Below are 18,781 nucleotides of genomic sequence, written 5' to 3'. Positions count from 1 at the left end.
TTCAAGTTATTGGAAGATTGTGGTGAGCAAGAAAACAGAACTTCAGAATTCCATCCTTCTCCCACGAGGGCCCTTGGCTAGCTCTGAAGGTATAAAACTATTTCCTACAAAGTCAGTAGCAGAAGAGTTCCTTGCAAGGGGTGCTTCTCCTGTGCCCAGCTGCTTGGGAGCTGTATACAGTGAGCATACTTGTAGTGAAGTTCAGCCTAAATATGGAAGGCAGCTTCTCTTCATGGTTGCATTGTTCTCCTCTCTGCCAGTTTTAAATCTTTTATTAGGCTGTAGCCAGAATCACCTACCTTGCAGTCCTTCTCTTGCTAGATGCTTGTGGAAGAATTAATTTCTGTCAGATGGTGTGACTGCATGTGTTTTAGTGTTCCTACAGTGTGCCTTTATTGTCACTTAAAACTATCACATTTGCTTGAAGGAAATAAAATGAAACCCAAGGTCATTACTGCATTAAAACCACCATGTCTCAAGTAAATGTGGAAGTTTTTTTGTTTTCAATGGTGATTTTTTTTTTTTTTTTTTTTGCCATGAGTGCCTTTTCCTTTCATTCCAGCCCTTTCTGCCTAATTCTGCCCTTTCAGAGCCATGAGAACAGATGTCACAGTTACCATGGCCTGTCCCCAGTCACTGTGTCTGGGAGATGTGGCAGTCTGTACACTTTGGATGCTTTTCCAGCCTTCAAATCCCACAGCTCAAAGGGACAGCCATTACCCTAGAGCACAGTGAACCTCAGGAGCTGTAGTTTGGATATTTCAGACTCCAGCTAAAATCCTCCGTGTGTTTCCTTGTGCCAGAAACCAGCTCTGGCAGTAAAAGAGGCAAGTCGAGGTGGGGAGCAGCCCCAGAGGCAACTTTGAATTTGCTGTCTCCCTGTGACTTTCCCAGACAGCATGTTCTCCCACTGCCCCATTCTCTCTCCTTCCCAGGGCTGGGGTTGATTTCCCGGGATTTGAATCTCCCTCATTTCCATCAGTCCTCATCTTTCACCTCCTCTCTGGCCAGCAGGTGCCTGGCAGAGCCTGTCCCTGCTCTGGCCATGCTGGCAGCCCTGGTGGCTCCACTGTGGTGGCTGATGCTGATGCAGCAGGCACAGCCTCAGGGCTAAACCTCCCCCTGGCTCTCCCCATCCCACTGCTGAGTTTGGCTGCCTGGGCAAAGTGTCCCCAGTCCCACAGCGAACACCCAGACCATCCCTAAGCTAACTGGTGATGGGAGTCATCCAGCCTGTGATCCCAAAATTTCCAGGGGATTGCTGTGAGGACGGTGAGCTCTGTCTCCTGACGTTTGGGGTGTGTTGAGCAGTGTTTACTCAACCTCCGCACGCCTCGCTGCCGGGCCGTGTTATTTCAGAGGAGCAGAAACGTGCCGTCCATTGCCAAGGGTGATGTGGCCGGCACGGGGTGCTGTGGCCGGCACAAGGCGGTGTGGCCGGCACGGGGTGATGTGGCGGGCACGGGGTGGTCTGGCCAGCACACGGTGGTGTGGCCGTGCCGCCAAGGTTGTCCCCGTGTGTCGCCCCTGGGGCGCGCAGCGGATGCGCTGCCCCCTGCGCTGGCTGCGCTGTTGCCATGGAGATTGCGTGCGCTGTTGCTAGGCAGCTGAAGCATCCTTGCCTGCACACTGCAATGCCACGAAATGCTCAACTTTCCTCATTCCCATCTCCCTTCTGTGATCTCGCAGATATGACTCCTTTGGCTCTTATCCCACTTCATTCAGTTGCACTGCTGCGATTTCTTGGTGTTAACCCTGTAAGCCCTAAAAAGCCCGCATGGCACTGCAAATAGGGTTTATGGCAATGAGTTCAGGGCTGAAGGAGTTAAAGTGGTTGGGAATAGACTACAGAGGAAATGATTTCTAGCAGATAAACTACTTTAAATGTTCTAGCTTTCATGGAAGGGCAGGTTTGTGGATGCAGTCTTTTGTTCCATCCCTGATGGTTTAGATGAATAAAAACTGACTAAAATATCACTACAAGGTAAGAAAATCAGCCTGAATGGGCCTAATTAATCTCTTTGGTTACAATATATTTTTAGTTTTTTAATTATCCTCTGCTTGCGCTTGCCGATTTTGGTGTGGCATGTGAATGATAATTCAGCTGTGGAGCCTGTCGCGTACCGTATTTGACTTATTTGGCTTGAATAATAAAGATATCAGCCTGTATTCTCGGAGTATACTGCATTAATCAGACTTGCAGGAATGATCACATGGTACTCTATCGCCTTTTCCTGTTAGCTGCTGCTTGTCAGCAGCTGGCTGAGCTGTAGGCTGCAGGCCAGTATCTGCATACCCTTTTCTCCTCAGAATATTCCAAATATACTGTCTCGTCATTATGCATTTTGCTGCAGTTTGACAAACTAAATGGTCCTCTGCACGTTAAGAAGATTATTTTAAATTTCAGAGCATTTGTGTAGTTGCTAGGCCATGTATGCATTTGAAGAATTCAGGTAGGCTCTCTGTTTTATACATCAGTGTGCTTGGTTTTTGTTCTCACAAGGTTTTTGCTGTGTAATGTCAGTCAGCTCTACAGTTAGTTCTTCAATGTGCAGATATTTATTGCGTTTTAGAATCTCTACCCTGTGCATGGGGAGAAGTGCTTGAAGGGTTCGTTGCAGGTAACGGTAGCTTAACTGCATGATGAAGTGCAAAGCTGGGTAATTGATTGTATCTTGCACGAATTTTATAGCCATGCAGCCAGAAACAGCCAGTGCAGGGTAGTTATAAATATAAACCAGAAACTGTTCTCTTTAAAAGGGTCTTTGCTATTTTTAGTTCTGGAGAATCTGACAGATGCTCCTTCAAGATAAAATACTGATGGTGATAGAGAACAGAAAATTGATGCTTGGATTGTACATAGGATTATATTTTATGCTGCTGCTGAGTATACATGTCTTTTTCATAACCTTGTAGCTGCAGAATTCCTTATGAATTGCATTTAAAATAAGAATATTGTTGAGTTTGTTGGGGTCGGTTTGTAGTTTGCCAACATTTGAGCAACTGTGATTGTTAGAATATAAAATTAGCACTTTTTATTTGATGTCGGTTCTGCTCAGTGTTTCCTCTGCCCCCTCCTCTCCTCCATCCCCATCCCCAGTATAACTCCATCCTTATGCAAGTATTGAGGTCTATTAAAACCTCAACAGATATTTGAAGACATGAAACAAAATTTCTACCCTCACTAACAGACAATTATTTTCCTAAGCAGTCTGGGACTTGAAAAAATTCTGGTCAGTAGTTGTGGGGTAGGGAGTGTCTCACTTTTTGTAAAAAATTTTTTTTGCTTAATGTGTTCAGTTCTTGTAACTTGTGTTATAAAATTGTCCAGATAAAATGGTGACAATGTTGTAACAGCACTAGGCATCACCTTATGATACATTTGTCTGTATATTGTTACTATAATGTATCTTATACATACCTTTCTTTTTGATTAAAAAAAAAAGGATTGTTTGACCAAGTATGTAACTAGAGGAGATGATGGATTCTCTTTCTATACACAATGAGCATTCTTTATCAAATATCTTAAAATTAAACTTTCTACCTTCAGAGAAGATATTTTTAACATTATTTCTGCCCTTTGTTAGACAAATATATTGGCAATTTCCATTATTTTGTGACTTGCTGCTCAGTTCTGTGTGTGAGTGGTGGCAAAAGCAGGTACAGGACACCCCCACTCCCCAAAATATTCTGATTCCAGCTGCAAGGGCTGGGGAGATCCAAGCTGACTGTTATATTCCTCCTGTTGTGAAATGCAGCACAAATGTTGTCTGAGGGGAAAGATTTTACTGGAAGACCAGATAATGCTGTGTAACTGCTGTTGTCAGGGCTGTCAGGAGATGCTTGGAATCTTGACATTGCTTATTGTTGGCAGTAAATTAAGGTGCAAATGGGCCCCAAACTTACTGTGACACTTACTGTGCCCACAGAGCTGTTTGTATTTCTGCCAGTTGGTTGAGTCCTATTCTTAATTGAGTGAAATTCTCAATAAATCTACAATCAGGAAAAAAAAAAGGATGTTTTTAAAATTCTGCTCTAAAAGCCTTAGCTGTCATTTGATGGCTTTCCTAGACATCTTGGGCCAGAAAGACACCTACTTTTCTGGCAGGAATGGTCAAATGCTGATTACACACCCATTAGGCTTATTAAATTACGTGTCATCTTCTCTTAGACTTGATTTGAAAATAATATTAACATTTGATGTGCAGACTTCTAGACATTTTCTTTTAAATTTTCTGCCCTGGTAGGGCTGGTGTTTCTGTACAGCAGCATTTATTTTGTTAGGAATTTCCATGGTGTTTTGTTGAGGTTGCATCTGCATGTTGATGGGAGTTTTTTTAATGGTATGATTATTCTTGTGCCTGTGGCTGTTTTAGATTTTGATGGCATCAAAACATATCTTGCAAGATAAAGATGAAAAAGAGGTCTAGTTGAGCAGTGGGGTGGAAGCCTCGCTGCCATGGGCTCCTGGAAGCAAGGTGGCTGTAGCAGCAGAGGGCACTCTTCCCTGGCCTAAGGCCAGGCTCCAGGGCTGCCCCACTCTCTTTTAAAGGTTCCTGTCTTCCATGTGCACAAAACACAGGTTTGCAGTCATCTCCCACCTTGGCTTTAAGCTGAGGTGGATGCTCATGTGTGTGTTGCAGCAGCAGGGCTGTTTCCATCCTGGTGCACCCACAGGCCTTTGAGTACCCAAGTGTCCCCAGAAGTGGGAGCCCAGTGGTGCCTGCTCATGCAGACCCATTACATCTCTATATGTTACTCTCCTCTTTTTTCTGTCTTCACACTGGGCCTTTAAGACCTGCAGGAGTCCCCAGATGGGTGCGGGCTGTGGCACCCTGAGCCTGTGCCAAGAGGCATCCCTACAATCAGGCCACCCAAGTTCCCCCACTGATTTCATTTTGATGCAGCCATCTTCACTTCCCTGGGGAAATGGTGCCAGGTTATTTTTGTGAAGTGTTAAGCAGCTGTTGGACCTCTCTGAAGAAGTGCCTTGAAGACTGTAAGTGACTCTAGTGTGCTGTTTGTGAAAAACTTATCTGTAAAGCCCTTTGGGATGGAATCTTTCCTGTGTGGTTACTGGCTGGATGAAGAGAGACTTAAGCCTCTGAAAAAATAGGGAGTAAATCCATGGAATAATCTCACAGCTTCTTGTATCAGCCAAGCTTGGTTTATCTTCCTCTTGGAAATAACCTAATATCCCCTGAAAAACTTTGCTTTTAAAGCAGGGGTTAATGGAGCTAAGCCCCTTCTCAGTCCATATGGGCTTCTGGTTTTTGTGTGCTATGGGTTGGGCCCATTTTATTGCTGATTCCTGCACTATCTTCATAAAACCCCAAAGATCACATACATTTGGGTTGTAATTTGAGGTAGGATTGTTCATTAGCTGTGCTTTTGTGATCTGCTGCTGACCACACTGCTGTTAGGTGACTTTGCACGTGAAGCCGTCAGGAGGATGGTGCACTTGGCCACAAGCAGTTCTCCTCATTTGGTATCTTCCGCCCAGATTCAGCTCTCTAGTGGCAGAGCACAAATGCATTCTCTTTTCTTTTGTTGCTATGCCTTTATCTTTCTGGGATATTACTTGGTATTCTTCGCAGCGAGCTGGTGTCTGTCTATTTCTGCTACATCGCCCACCACAGCATCGCAGTATTTTTAACTACATCTCCTATTCCCTCCTCCAACGAGCAAAGCTGAGAATGCTACAGGAAGGAAGATGAGTCTCTCAAAGGGAGCTGGCTCTGAGCAGAGGAACTGAAACCCATCCCATGAATAGAAAGCAAAGCTCAGAATGAACGGAGAGCATTTGGGTGCCATGGTGCATGGAGAGCCTCTCACCTGCTGATCCCCAAAGCAGCAGCAGCATTAAAAGATGTCCTCTGGGAGCAGGTGATCCCTCGTGTCTTTGGGCAGATGGAGGCATTGAGTTTATTGTACTTATAAGCATTTCATGGCTGCATTTAGCTGTACAATTGGATCAGCACACAGGAATTCTGATGTTTAAGTTCATTTGGTTGCTGCCAAGCAGAAAAAAAAACCCAGAATAAGCCAAATTAGTAAAGAATTTTGGTTTCAACATGATTCTCCAAAACAAATTCTGGTGGCAGGTTCCCATCAAATGCCTGCTCTGACTTTGAGTGCAGCATTCCCCTCTCTCTGGTGACCAACAAAAGGAAACAATGAAATGGAATGAAGCGGCATCAGGGGAAGTTTGTATTGGACTTTAGGAAAACATTCTTCACTGAGAGGGTGGTGGGTTACTGGAACAGTTCCCCAGGGAAATGGCCACAGCACCAAACCTGTTAGAGTTCAAGGAGTGCCTGGACAATGCTCTTAGTCATACGGTTTAGTTTTTGGTAGTCCTGTGAGGAGCAGAAAATTGGACTTGGTGATGCTTATGGTTCCCTTTTAATATGAGATATTCTGTGACTCTGTAATTTCACTGCTGGCAGTTTAGGTATCTCCAGGGTACCTGACATGTTTATTACAGAACTATATAAAGGACAAGCATGATCATTTTGTAAAGACAGATATTACAGTAAAAGACACCTGACTTTTCCTTCCCCTTTCCCCAACAAACGTTAAGATGGTTTATCAAAGGGATAAAAGGCTGGTGCTACAAAGGGATGCAGGCCTGTCTCCAGAAGCTTTTCCTGCTGAAAATTCCTAAGAAGGGGGCCTTTTAAAATAATCCTAATTTTCAGAAGTGACACTGCAGTTTGAATAGCCAGGCAGCTTTAAGAAGCTGTAGGTGAGGTTACAGCCAGCGTGGCTTCACTAAGGGTGAAACATCCCTGACAAATATGGGAGCCTTCTGCAGTGAGGTTACAGTGTTGGTGGATAAGGGAAGAGTGACTGTCATCACCTGCCTGGATTTGTGCCAAGTGTTTGACCCTGTCCTGCACAACACCCTTGACTCTAAACTGGAGAGGCATGGATTTGACAGATGGACAGCTTGAGGGATGAGAAATTGGCTGGATGGTCACACTGAAGGAGCTGTGGTCAACAGCTTGGTGTGAGAGTGGATGGCAGTGCTGAGTGATGTGTGGCACTCTCAGGGGACAGTGCTGGAACTGGCACTGTTCACATATTCGTTGGCCACATGGACAGTGGGACTGAGCACACCCTCAGCAGGTTTGCCAGTGACACCAAGCTGTGTGGTGCAGTCAGCACACTGCAAGGATGGGACCTTGACAGACTTGAGAGGTGGGTCCATGTGATCCTCATGAAGGTCAGCAAGGCCAAATGCAAGGTCCTGCACCTGATTCAGGGCAACCCCAAGAACATGGCAGGGAGGTTGGAACTAGATGGTCTTTAGGTCCTTTGTACAACTGAAACCATTCTATGACTCTGTGACAATAGAAAAGGATTTCTGTTCCTTGCTGGAAGAAATATGATCATATTGATGAGTTAGAAGCATCAGGAGAGTTCCCAAAAGACTATTTCAAGTTGCTACAGGACTTCAACTCCTGTGTAGAGGTGTAATGAGATTGCAGCACTACAGAGAAGTGGATCAAATTGTTGTTCCAAGTTGGTGACTCTGACCTTCCAGGTTAAATGGAGCAGCTAGTGAAAAACGCACCAAATGGTGTAGTTAGCCTTTTCTGACAAGAGGGGAAAAAATTTGAGGAGTAATTGTTTCTGAGTTCAAAGGTGCTAAAATGAAAGGCAGAAAGCAGGTTTAAAAAGGAGAAAATTCAAGGATGGTATCTTGGCAGACCATAATTAGTTGCAGGATCTTCTGACCCGCATAGCTGAACTCTCCAGTTGTATATTGTTCAAAATATCCTGTAGGTGCTTAAGAAATAACCACAAATATGTGAACCTGAGAGCTCTGCAATAGAGTGTCCACCACTGAACCAGATGCTTATGTTCCTCCCTTTTGTCCTTACATGGATACACACAAATTCACAGAGTCATGGAGTGGTTTGGCGTGGGACGGACCTTACAGACCATCTAGTTCCCACCCCCCAGCCATGGGGAGGGACACTTCCCACTAGCCCAGGTTACTCAAGACAACATCCAGTCTTTCCTTGAACACTTTCAGGGATGGGGCATCCACAGCTCCTCTGTGCCAGAGCCTCACCACCCTCACAGTAAAGAATTTCTTCATGGTACCTAATCTAAGCGTCCCCTCTTTCAGTCTGAAGCTCTTCCCCCTTGTCCTATCACTCCATGCCCCTGTAAAAAGACCCTCTCCATGTTGCTTGTTGTCCCTTTAAGTACTGGAAGGTCTCCCCAGAGCCTTCTCTTCTACCGGCTGAGCAACCCCAATTCTCTCAGCCTGTCTTTGCAGGAGATCTTCATGGCCTCCTCTGGACTCTCTCCAAGAGGCTGATGTCCTTCAGAGCTGAACGCAAAACTTGATTAAAACACATTGTTGAGACAGAAGTTTGTTATTATCTGCAGGAATTGGCAAGTCTAGTTGTTCAATATGTAAATGTGAATATTCCATATGATGCATCCCATCAGAGAAAATGCACAAGCCTGGGGGGGCAAATTGTGGTCCCAATAAGATCTATAATACCCTTTGAATAATAATTCACCCTTCAATTTGTAACTGAGAGACTAAATTTTACAATTTTTTTTTCCAAAACAAACTTGCACTAAATAAAAAAAAAGGAGGAAAAGGAACTAGTTTTGCATTTTTCTTTTGCTGGAAGTGATTGTCTCAAATCTGCTTTTTGATATTGGAAATTGATTTTCGACAATTGGAATTTGGACAGTTGTTATTTATCCACACAAGGCATACACCCTGAGGAAATGTTGCTTCCTTCAACAGCAGATTGAATCAAATGTTTTTGCTGACATATTTTTCCCTGTGACAACTGACACTGCAGTTGCCACATATTTCAGTGGTTTAGCACAGAGAAATTTGAAGAGAAGGAGAGAAATGCTTCTAAGAAAGTAATGTGAGAATGCTGTTGCTGGAAATGAAGATAAGCACATACTATTCTCATAGTGGTGATGCTGAAATATTTCTACTGAAGAGGAAAATAGATAGAGATTCTTTGTTAGAAGTGGTGGAATCAGGTTTGGCCAGATTTTAAGAGGGAAAGATTCTGATGCTTGGGCATATAACTTTATTCGAAATATAAATATGAAAGGAGATTTTTCCCAGGATATTCACTGGATTGGAGGAGCTCCACTGTCTATGTTAGGAGGTAATTTCCAGTCATAGTTAAATCAGTGTCAGTTGCCTCTGGTGTGTGTATTTAGTGCCTAAAACAGGGGACTGTCTGTGGAAGAGCATTCCTTTCTTTTCCCCTGTTGAACTCTAAACCCTACAGGGCACCAGAGTCTCACTGGTGCCAAGGGCTGAGTTCACCTACCTGAGATCTGCAGTGTAATTCATTTCCAAGCCCAAGGAATTTCCTCTCTGTTCCCTTTGCCTTCTAGGCATGATAACCTGTTTTTTGCGTTTTTATCTTGTCTCTCTCATTTCCAAAACATGTTTATTCCCTTTCTCTCTCTCATCTCCAAAACATGTTTATCCCTTTCTCTTTTTTTTAAACCCTCTTTCTCACCTCCACAACATATTTAGCCCCCCCTCCTTTTTTTTAACCCACCTTGTGGTAATATTTACAAACAAGAAGTGTCTGCTGTTGTTTAGTAAGGATCCAGACACACTTTTCAAAGCTGAAGGTAGTTCTCAAGACACATGGAAATCGATGTCAATCTTTAAAATGAAAACAAACCCAAGTACAGATGGCTTCTTTAAATAACAGAATTTATGATAATTTTAAAATCCACCTATGGGCATCCATTAGAGCAAGTCATCCTCAGTCCTATTTTCTAATCCTTAGTATGAAGTCTATAAAGATTTGAAGCATTTCAGCTGACCTTTCATGGAAAACAGCTGCTGTCCACTGCTCCCTGCCTGCAGTGCCTGCTTGGGAGGGGTGGATGCTCAGTTTCAGTATCCTGGTGTCTCCCAAAGATGTTCATTATCTCTGTCCCTGTCCATATTTTCAGCTACAGGACGGTGTGGATGTCTGAATTCTCTCTTGCCTTTTCTTGTGCAACAAGGCCAAATGGATAAAATTGCTGGTCTTGTTATTTCTGCTATTCATAAGGTAGATACAGGATATGCAGGCTTCCTCCTATCATCCATTTTAATCCTTGTGGTGTAAAGCCTCAGATAACTTCCCATTAAATTTGTCCATAGGAGGGAAGGAGAAGCAGGAAAAGAAGCCAGGCTGAAAAGAAATAAAAGGAGAAAAAGACAGGTACAAATTTAGGAAAGAGATGATTGAAACTTTTTTTTTTCAGACTGAAGGAGAGTTTTATATCAAAAAGCTTGTTCTTTCTTCTGACTCTAAGAATTGTTATAATAAAAGAAGTATTCCTGCCAGCTTTGGCTCCACAGATTGTCTTTGCTTCATGAGACAGCACTTTTTGATGCCATTTCATGTAGTTAACACTGTTCTACCCAGCCATCAGAGCTTAGCTGCTGTTTGGCAAGGGGCTGTTTCTTATAAAGTGACATTAAAATGGAAGTAACAGATAAGACTCTTTTTGACATGCATTGCAAATTATTTGAGATCAAAGTCACTTTCTTGTTTTAATTGGGGAATGGAAATCCAAGAACCATATTTCAAAAATGAAGAAAAATTCATTTTACACGGATCAGATTTTCACAAGAGCATGTATCAGCTCTGATTATTCCAGGGAGGAGGACCAGCTGGATGCTATTTATGTAGAAAATTGGCCTTTGTCTTTACAGGCTCACATAGATGTGGAGTATTTGAATTATCTGAAAGTTTCTGTTTGTTTTCCAGTGATGAAGAGTGTGGAAAATGTGATTCTAAGCTTGTCTGTGTGTATTGCAGAATGGGGAGAGCAGGCATTTTGGCCCTAACACTGTTCTGTGTGGTGCAGCTGGACTGGTCCTGTTATGGTACCAGGACAATTTTGTTGGAAGAGAAACAGCAAAGGATTTAGGAGTCCTAGGTACTAGTAATATAAAGGATGGGGAAAACCCTACCACCACTTTTGGGAAAGGATCAATCTCAAAGCTTGAGAATGACACTTCAAAGACTGTACTGGATTGTTAGGCAAGATTATTAGTACTAATAAGAGGCAATGCACTCATGTCAGTAGCTCCCCATGGTAATTTTTAACTACTCCATATAACCAATGTATTTTCAAAGCTCATTCAGACAGCACAAGCTCATTAAACAAAGATAGGCATTTATTTAAACTATTTATAAAGTTCAGTGTGAAAAGGAGAAGAAAGAAAGCAGGTTATTAAAGAAGAAGGTGAAAATGAAGTAGCCACAGGGAACAGCCCATGTAAGGTATCTCAGTAATTTGACATTAAAATAATGTCTGATTTATTGCAGAAAATCCTGACATTGCTGACCAAGATGTAACAATATCCTAGTTTTGAAGGTTGAAATAAGAGAAAAATCAATCCTGAGATACCATGTGATTTCCTAGGATCAAGACTTAGGAAGTGAAGGGGTTTGTTCAGAGGGGACACGGTGCACTTGGCATCACCTCAGCTCCCACTGCAGTTCTGCTCCTTTCAGATACAAGTTTCTCTCCCCAGAAAGGGTCACATCTGTGCCTGCAAGTGCACAAGCATTGGGTGTGGGTTTGAGCCCAGTCCCTGCAGCTTCCCACATTCCTCCTTAGCTGCAGCCACACTTGAGTGCTCTGGGCCTGCATCAGGACAACCTCAACTGCCAAATACTGGGGATTTCAGCTGGCTGCTCTTGTGTGTGTGGGTGAGGGGAAAGCAAAGGGTCAGACATGGACTGGTTTTCCCTGTAGATGCAGGATTTGGCTCCTGAGGTCTGGAATGTGTTTTCGTTTGCTTTTTTGGTTTATTCTGTCTGAAGTATCTGAGGTTGGTCTGTCTGGCCTGGCAAGGCTGAGGATGAGAGCCTCAGCTCTGCCTTGGTGCCACACACAGGCATTGACACCTTTGGGGTCCCACCAAACTCCGAGAACCTCAGCTCTGCCTTGGTGTCACACACAGACATTGACACCTTTGGGGTCCCACCAAACTCTCAGAGCCTGCTACAATCTTATTTCTTGGGGCTTTACCCCATGACCTTCCCCAGTATGTGTTGTGAGCCAAGTACAGCACTCAGCTGGTCATGCTTCACCAAATTGACATTTCTGGTGCTTTCTCAGAATTTCTGAGGTTTTCAAATCTTTATAGTTAGATTTCATGCTTGTAAATCACACATGTTTAAATTAAAACAACTAATCTATAAACTCTGCTGTATCTTTTAGTTGTTTCTCTGTGCTCCAAAATGATGATACCAAGCCTTTTGGTGGGTACCATGAACAGGAAGTTGAATTTTAAGAATTAATTTTGAGATATATATCCTGGTTTATATTGAGTCCATCTGGGAGAGGAGCTGTTCAGAAAATCTAATGCAAGGGAAGCAAAACCATGCCATCGTGTTGCTACATAGGAAAAATGCACCATACTGCAAATTTGCACTTGTGGTTTAAGGTGATGACGAGCAGAAAGCATATTTCCAGGGCTTTCTTTGTGAGCAGCTTACTAAAACTCAGATTCCTTCAGATGTCAGAGCTCAGTCATGGAAGCATTAAGAAAAAGAGTCAGAAACTTGACTAAGACTGCTCACTGAAACCTTTATTAAACTTTAAAGAAGGCAGTGAAGCAAGGATTAGATGTAGTTGGGTGTGGAAAATAGCTGTGGAGACAGGTGTTGCTTGTCAGTTTGAGTTTTACTTTGATGTTCAAGCAGGCTGAGGCAAGCAAGGACAGAGCTGGTGGGCAGGCGAGGCCGTGCAGGTGCACTGAGTTAGCTGGAATTGCTCCTCTCACTGCACTCCCCAGAAATGTGTGTCAGGGGAAGCCATCCATCAGGAACCTGGGCTGGAGGAGTCATCTGGGTTTCCTTAGTTGGTGTCCAGCATACAGGCTCTAGTCTGAAGTCCAAAATCACTGTAAATTCAAGGGGGATTAAATCTGACAGTGGCAGTTGTGCCATAGAGCTGAGGATTTGTCTTTAATGCTGGGATTTAGTGCAGGTGCTGCCAGACGTGGTCCCTGTGTGCCCATGGATGTGGGGGGCTGTCCCCAGACCAGTTGTTAAAGGCAGAGAAATTGAGGTACAGAGTGCCCTAAATCCTGGGAGTGGCACTGATGAGTGAGATCCAAGCCCTGCTCTGTGGGTCTCCCTTGTCCAAGGATGCCTTCCCTCTGAGATGTGACTGTATGTGTGTATATATACATAAATATTTTTGTATGTGTGTTTCTAGATTATTCTGTAAAAGAAAGTTTGCATTATGTGAGCACTTTCCTTGAGCTTTCCCTGCTGGGGTTGTGAGAATAGAGGATGGAGACAATGACACTTTGTTTTAATTTCTAGCCCAAGTTACTGTGTACAGTGGTTCAAGTGTGGCTTCTAGACAGGACTTATTTATATCTGTCCATTAGATTTGGGAAAAGGCTGCATGTTTATTTACACTACTGCAATTCAAATCTATTTGTCAGCTGCACTTAATGACAGAATGCGTGGGCTTTTATATATATGGAGAGATCTATTTATATGTAGACACATTTAGGCAGAAAACAAAGAATGATTTTTTTCCATTAGTACGTGATTTTAACACACAACAGGAAAAGGGAATTTGGTGATAAACCTGCAAAGTGACAGATCAGAAGATACAAATCCCAGAGAAGTAGGCATGGGAATATGACTGAGAAGGACTCAAAGAAAGCACATGAAAATTAATATCAGCTATTTTAAAGGTAAATATCAAAAAAATGCTGTCTTTGTAATGGTAATCATAACAGTGTTCATATAATAGTTAATAGTATCACTGTTTTGATGAGGAGCACAGAAATCCCAGAACACTTTAAAGATGTTCATCAAGTAACTCAGTGTTCTGGCAGAGTTGTTAAAATTATCCCAACTTTGCTGTTAGTAGAAAAAGTAAGGTTAAATAAAATGCCAAAGGTCAGATTCCAGATTAGATGTAGTGCTGGGAATAGGGAACAGGCTCAGACTCTTTCAACCCGTGGAGTTAATTCAAATATTTGAAATGGAAAGACCTTGCCATGTTGAGAATTCACATTTGAGATAGCTCTTCAGAAAGCTGGTTGTAGTCTACTTTTGTCTTTTTTCTGCAGTGGAAATTAGTTCCAATTTCAGCCATGAGAAGATTAGTAGTGCTGTGGATGCAGTTGTGCAGATGTCTGGGATGAGCTTCATTTCTCCTCACTCTGAATGTCTACATCCGTCCTGGTCCCTGTAGGCTCCTTGTGTAATCAATGGAGAGAAAAAACTGCTGCTAACGTGATTCATCTGACCTGTTTTAGCCACCTACTTTAGGAGTAGATGAAGCATGCTCTAGAAACACTTCTGTTTCTTCTGATTTTAAGGGGGTCCAAATGAGGAACTGACACTTAGAGGTTGTCTGGACTGGACAAGGTAAAGGAGAACTCAGAAGAGTGTAAGCAGCTCCAATATTTTGTCTGGCTCAAACTGTGGCTTACAGGAGCTTACCTTTTCTAAACTGAAGTTTTGCATGTGTCACTTTTCATTTTATCTTCTTTACTTCAGCTTCTGGCCTGTGTTTTAATGTCCGTTAGATTTAACCACAGTTTCAGAGCACGAACATGGGAATGACCCAGGTGCTGTCTCATTGACTTGGGTGAGACCACAGCTTTGAATGCAGTTTATTGCTTGAATGCTTCTCTTCATTGCAGGAAATGGAGCAAATAAACTCCCTTGTAAAACAAGATGTTAGTCAAGACAGAACTTGACTTCTGATTGGGGTACAAGCACCTCTTCCAACAAGATCACCTATTGCCCTCTTACAGGGAGCATTTCAGGGGTTCTGTTCATTGTTATCCTGATTCTTACCACATCCCCTGGGATGGTCTTTTTCTTTCAGTTTACTTTAAATTCTCCTTGAAATATATTTGGAATGCAGTGTCTGTGATGCTTACACAGCTATCTGAAGATCACTTCTACAGGAGTACTCAAAGCACTGCTGCATCAGTATTCTTGGGTAATGTGCTCCTGTGTATCCATACAGGCTGTTTATAAAATCCCATCTCTGTGTTAAGTGGTATGATGTGCCTTGTGATCTTGTTGTGCTTTGGCTCGATTATGTACATGTAATAGCATCCAAACCACTGAAATTCTGTGCTGTCATGAAGCTTTCCAAGGGAAAAATGTATTTAAAAGTCAAAAGAGCTACCCTGTTCCTGGATAGCAAAACCCATCCAGATGAGGAAAACTGAAAATAGCTTCCTTCATGTTCTACCTATCTGCCCTTTGGGATGCTGGAGAAGTTGTGGAGAGAATTGCAGGGGATTTCAAAGGGTTCCTCGTGGTTAAACACCTGAAACATGAAAATGGATATGTCAAAGTGTATCTGAGCTTCTCCTGGCCTGTGACTTACACTGATAACATGTAACTTTTGGGTGTCATTTCATTTGGGTGTTATTATATTTATGCTTTGAATCAATTAGTTAATGAAGCTGGGATGGCTGACATTTGCCTGAAACCACTTGTTTTTATGAGGTGCTTTGTTTTAAATGTCATCCTAGACCAGCATGGCTTCACTGGTGCAGTAGTTTGCAAACACTAAAAAGGAAATTCCCTTCAAGAAATAATCCCTGTGCTCCTGTTGACATGATCTTGTCAAAGTCTCAAACTATTGTGCTTTTTGTAGAGTAGCTGGGGATGTTCTCCATGCAGTACTACTTTATAATTCATTAACCATTGAAATAATGAGGAATAAAGATGAACCTTAAATATGGTTCATGCTCTCTTGGGCAGATGTGCCCATTGTATCCAGTCTACGTTTTAAATTCTTTGTCACAAGGATAACTGATAACTTTTTGTTTTAAAAGCTGAACTCTGGGACAAGAAATCCCATATCCCTCCTTACACCTGACTAAGCTTTTGCATCTCACTACTCTGAGAGATCCTGCTGTGCACTAAAAGTGCACGTGAATATCCTGAGCCAATAGTTATTCCAACCAAGCCTATGTTGAACTAAAAGCTGCAATTACTTATATGTCCCAGGAGCTGATCTCTTATTCCCTGGTATTGCCAGCTACAGAGTGACTCAGCCTGTGTGTTTCCTGGTGTGTGCTTCTAAATATCTTAGTAAATATTAAGCAGATGAATATGTAAATAATGTTAAATCTTTCTGTGATCACATCTTTATCACAATTATAAGGTGGCAGTTGCTGTCCCTTCAGTAAGAGTGGTTTGAGTTTTCATTTTTTGTTTAATTTGGAAGTGAATTGTTAATTCTCTTGTTGCCAACTGTGGCACATGAGACAATGAACTTCACAGTGAAATCTGACTATAATAAAACACATAATCTCTTTCACTTAGTTTTAAAGAAAGCAGTTGTTTAAAGCAGCTGCTGAAGTACACAGATGTTCTGGTTGAGGGCAATACAATATTGAAATGGCATAATGTGGCAACAAACTCACATTTTAAAATGAATGGCTGACAAAAGAAATATTTAGTTAAGCACCCTACCCTTAATTATAGTGGCAGATATTTTTCATCTGGAAGCGTGTGTTCAAAAGGTGCTGAACAACTGAACCTTCTTTCTGGCAGAAAATGCTGTGTTGCAGTTTCTTAAGACAGAAAAGATGCATTCACTGGCTTGCTGGACTCAATTCCGCTCTGTGAGTTTGCTGCCTGAGTCTGCAAGTGGAATGACAGTGGCTGTGCAAAGAGGCTTCATTCATCTGCAGAGTTCAGTGTTGTGAAGTCATATAAGAAAGCCGAAGGTAACGTGCTTGTGTCAGGGTCCTGCTCCTCTACGGGGACCAGCAGAGTTGAATTTTTAACTAGAGATGGGGACCAGCTGCCTCAGTGAGTTTCCTTCTGGAGACAGCTTTTGATCATAATATTTTACTCATCTTCATGAATGCCTGCCCAGTGAAGCATGGAAGTGTTGGGCTTTCTCTCCCCGCTGCAGAAGAGGAGGTCAACTTATGCAATTTCCTTGCAGTTCATTTCTTTGAATTTGCACAGCTGCCCTCTAGGGACTGCAAAGTCCCTGGCCCTAGGGCCTGCCGGTTTTGGAAGCTTCTAAATGTCAGGTCTAATCTCAGTTTTCATTTAAAAAATACAAAGTTCCTTGACTTTTTGCTTGCAGAGAAAATGGAGTTATTCCCAGTCAGTCAAATCTTGGTGCCATTATATTTCTGGGTGTAAGGTGGGAGAGAGAATGAGATGTGACTATTTCATTTTCCTGCAATAAAATGAGGCGTGGTGCCTTCAATTACACAAATTAAATCGGTTAAATAGTAACTTTCCTCATTGTCACAAGGCCTCTGCTTTACACAGGCCTGTTCTCTAGTGCAGCCTCCAGCATCAGAAGCTCTTCCTAGCCCACCCTGGCCATGCAAAGACCGGGGCAGTTTTGTATTCCCTGGTTTCCAAGGTGGGAGCTCCTCACACAAGACACTCAAGAGCCTGAGGGGAGAAGGAGGACCAGAGTAGTTGAATGTATGGGAGTTCTTGTAAAACAAGAAATTGTGGGTATTTTCTTATTTCCTCTCCTGGGTGCCCAATTTGAAGCCATTACTGGAACAAAGCTGCAGGAGTCTAGCCAGGAATAGAAGGAAGGTAGGTAAGTGGTATCAAAAGTTTAGTCTATGACTGAAAGTACAAACCACTCTGCCCTTTTCCATAGTTTCCAAGGCTTCCTCCCGTGGTGCAGATCATTTTATATCCTTCCCTGAGCCACTCTACCTCCCAGTTCAGCAGTTTTAGCCCCAGGGTTGTAATTTCTGCCTACCCTCCCTGCCCTTCAGCTATCTATCATTGACTTAAAGTGTTAGTCAGACCTTCTGCAGCTGTCAGTGATTGCCTTTGTATCAGTAGGCTGTTGTCTGATACTTCCTGGCATCAAGGGTGGTGCAGAGACTGTGAAGCTCATCTGGACAGATAGCACTCAACTCAGCTGAACTCTCTGTCTGTGCTGGCATGATCCCAGTTTATTAGTGCCATGATAATTTTGACTGAGTTGCATGCACAGAACTTGCAGTTGCACTTCTTGTTTGCAGGAGAGGCACAGTGTTTGTCCTTCTGCCATCCTTGTCAGTGAAACAATTTGTCTTTTCTGTACCCATGTGCGTCACCCAGTGTTGTTTAGATTAACTGCTTATATTTTCCAGAATTCATCATCACAGGGACCCCTTGTGTCTCAGAGTGTTGTTAACCCTGCTGCCTGCTTGCCTGGTCTTGGAGGCACTGATAAGAAGAGCCTTGTTCTAGCAGTGTTGTGTCTTCCCAGCCTTTAGAGGGCATGAGGCATGTATGGCATGTAGGAACTCTTCCCTCAGCTGGAAGGATGAAGGTAGAAAGTATCGAGCTCAGCAACTTCACCATTTCAGTGCAGAACACTGTCAGATTTATTCTTATTCCCACCACTGTTATAGAGACCCACAGGCAGGATGGACTTCAGAAAGGAGGTGGTGGGATGTGATGGATGGATTGGGAGCAGGGCCTGGGAAGATCTGGGTTTCTTCCTAGGTTTATGCTAACACTGGGTCTCTTGGGCAAAAAGACTCACTTTCTAAAAAATGGAGATAGGTAGACTCCTGGAGTATAAACCTACTAAGGTTGCAACACTCTTCTTTTGGAAACAGCTTCTACTCAGGTGTTTTTCTTTTGAATGACCCCTCCTGGACAAAGTTATATCTATATTTCCATGTCACACTGTTTTATAATGTGACTTCCCATCAAAGCCCATCTGTGGCAGGAGGCGTGGATATACAGACTTTAACAGATTCATACAGATTTAACTA

At 42.8% G+C, this 18,781-nt stretch overlaps 1 protein-coding gene across 1 annotated transcript in view; it reads left to right on the top strand.

The window, feature by feature from the left end:
• The first annotated feature begins 1,899 nt into the window (after positions 1–1,899).
• EVL (Enah/Vasp-like) overlaps positions 1,900–18,781 on the top strand; it is a 117,898-nt gene continuing 101,016 nt past the window's right edge. Inside the window, exon 1 of the mRNA XM_083862594.1 lies at positions 1,900–1,984. The gene's annotated coding sequence lies outside the window, so the exon portion shown is untranslated. The remainder of the gene's footprint in view (positions 1,985–18,781) is intronic.

Source organism: Zosterops lateralis (assembly GCF_965231275.1).
Source record: "Zosterops lateralis genome assembly, chromosome: 6".
NCBI lineage: Eukaryota > Metazoa > Chordata > Aves > Passeriformes > Zosteropidae > Zosterops > Zosterops lateralis.
This window is presented reverse-complemented; position numbering and strand designations above follow the sequence as displayed.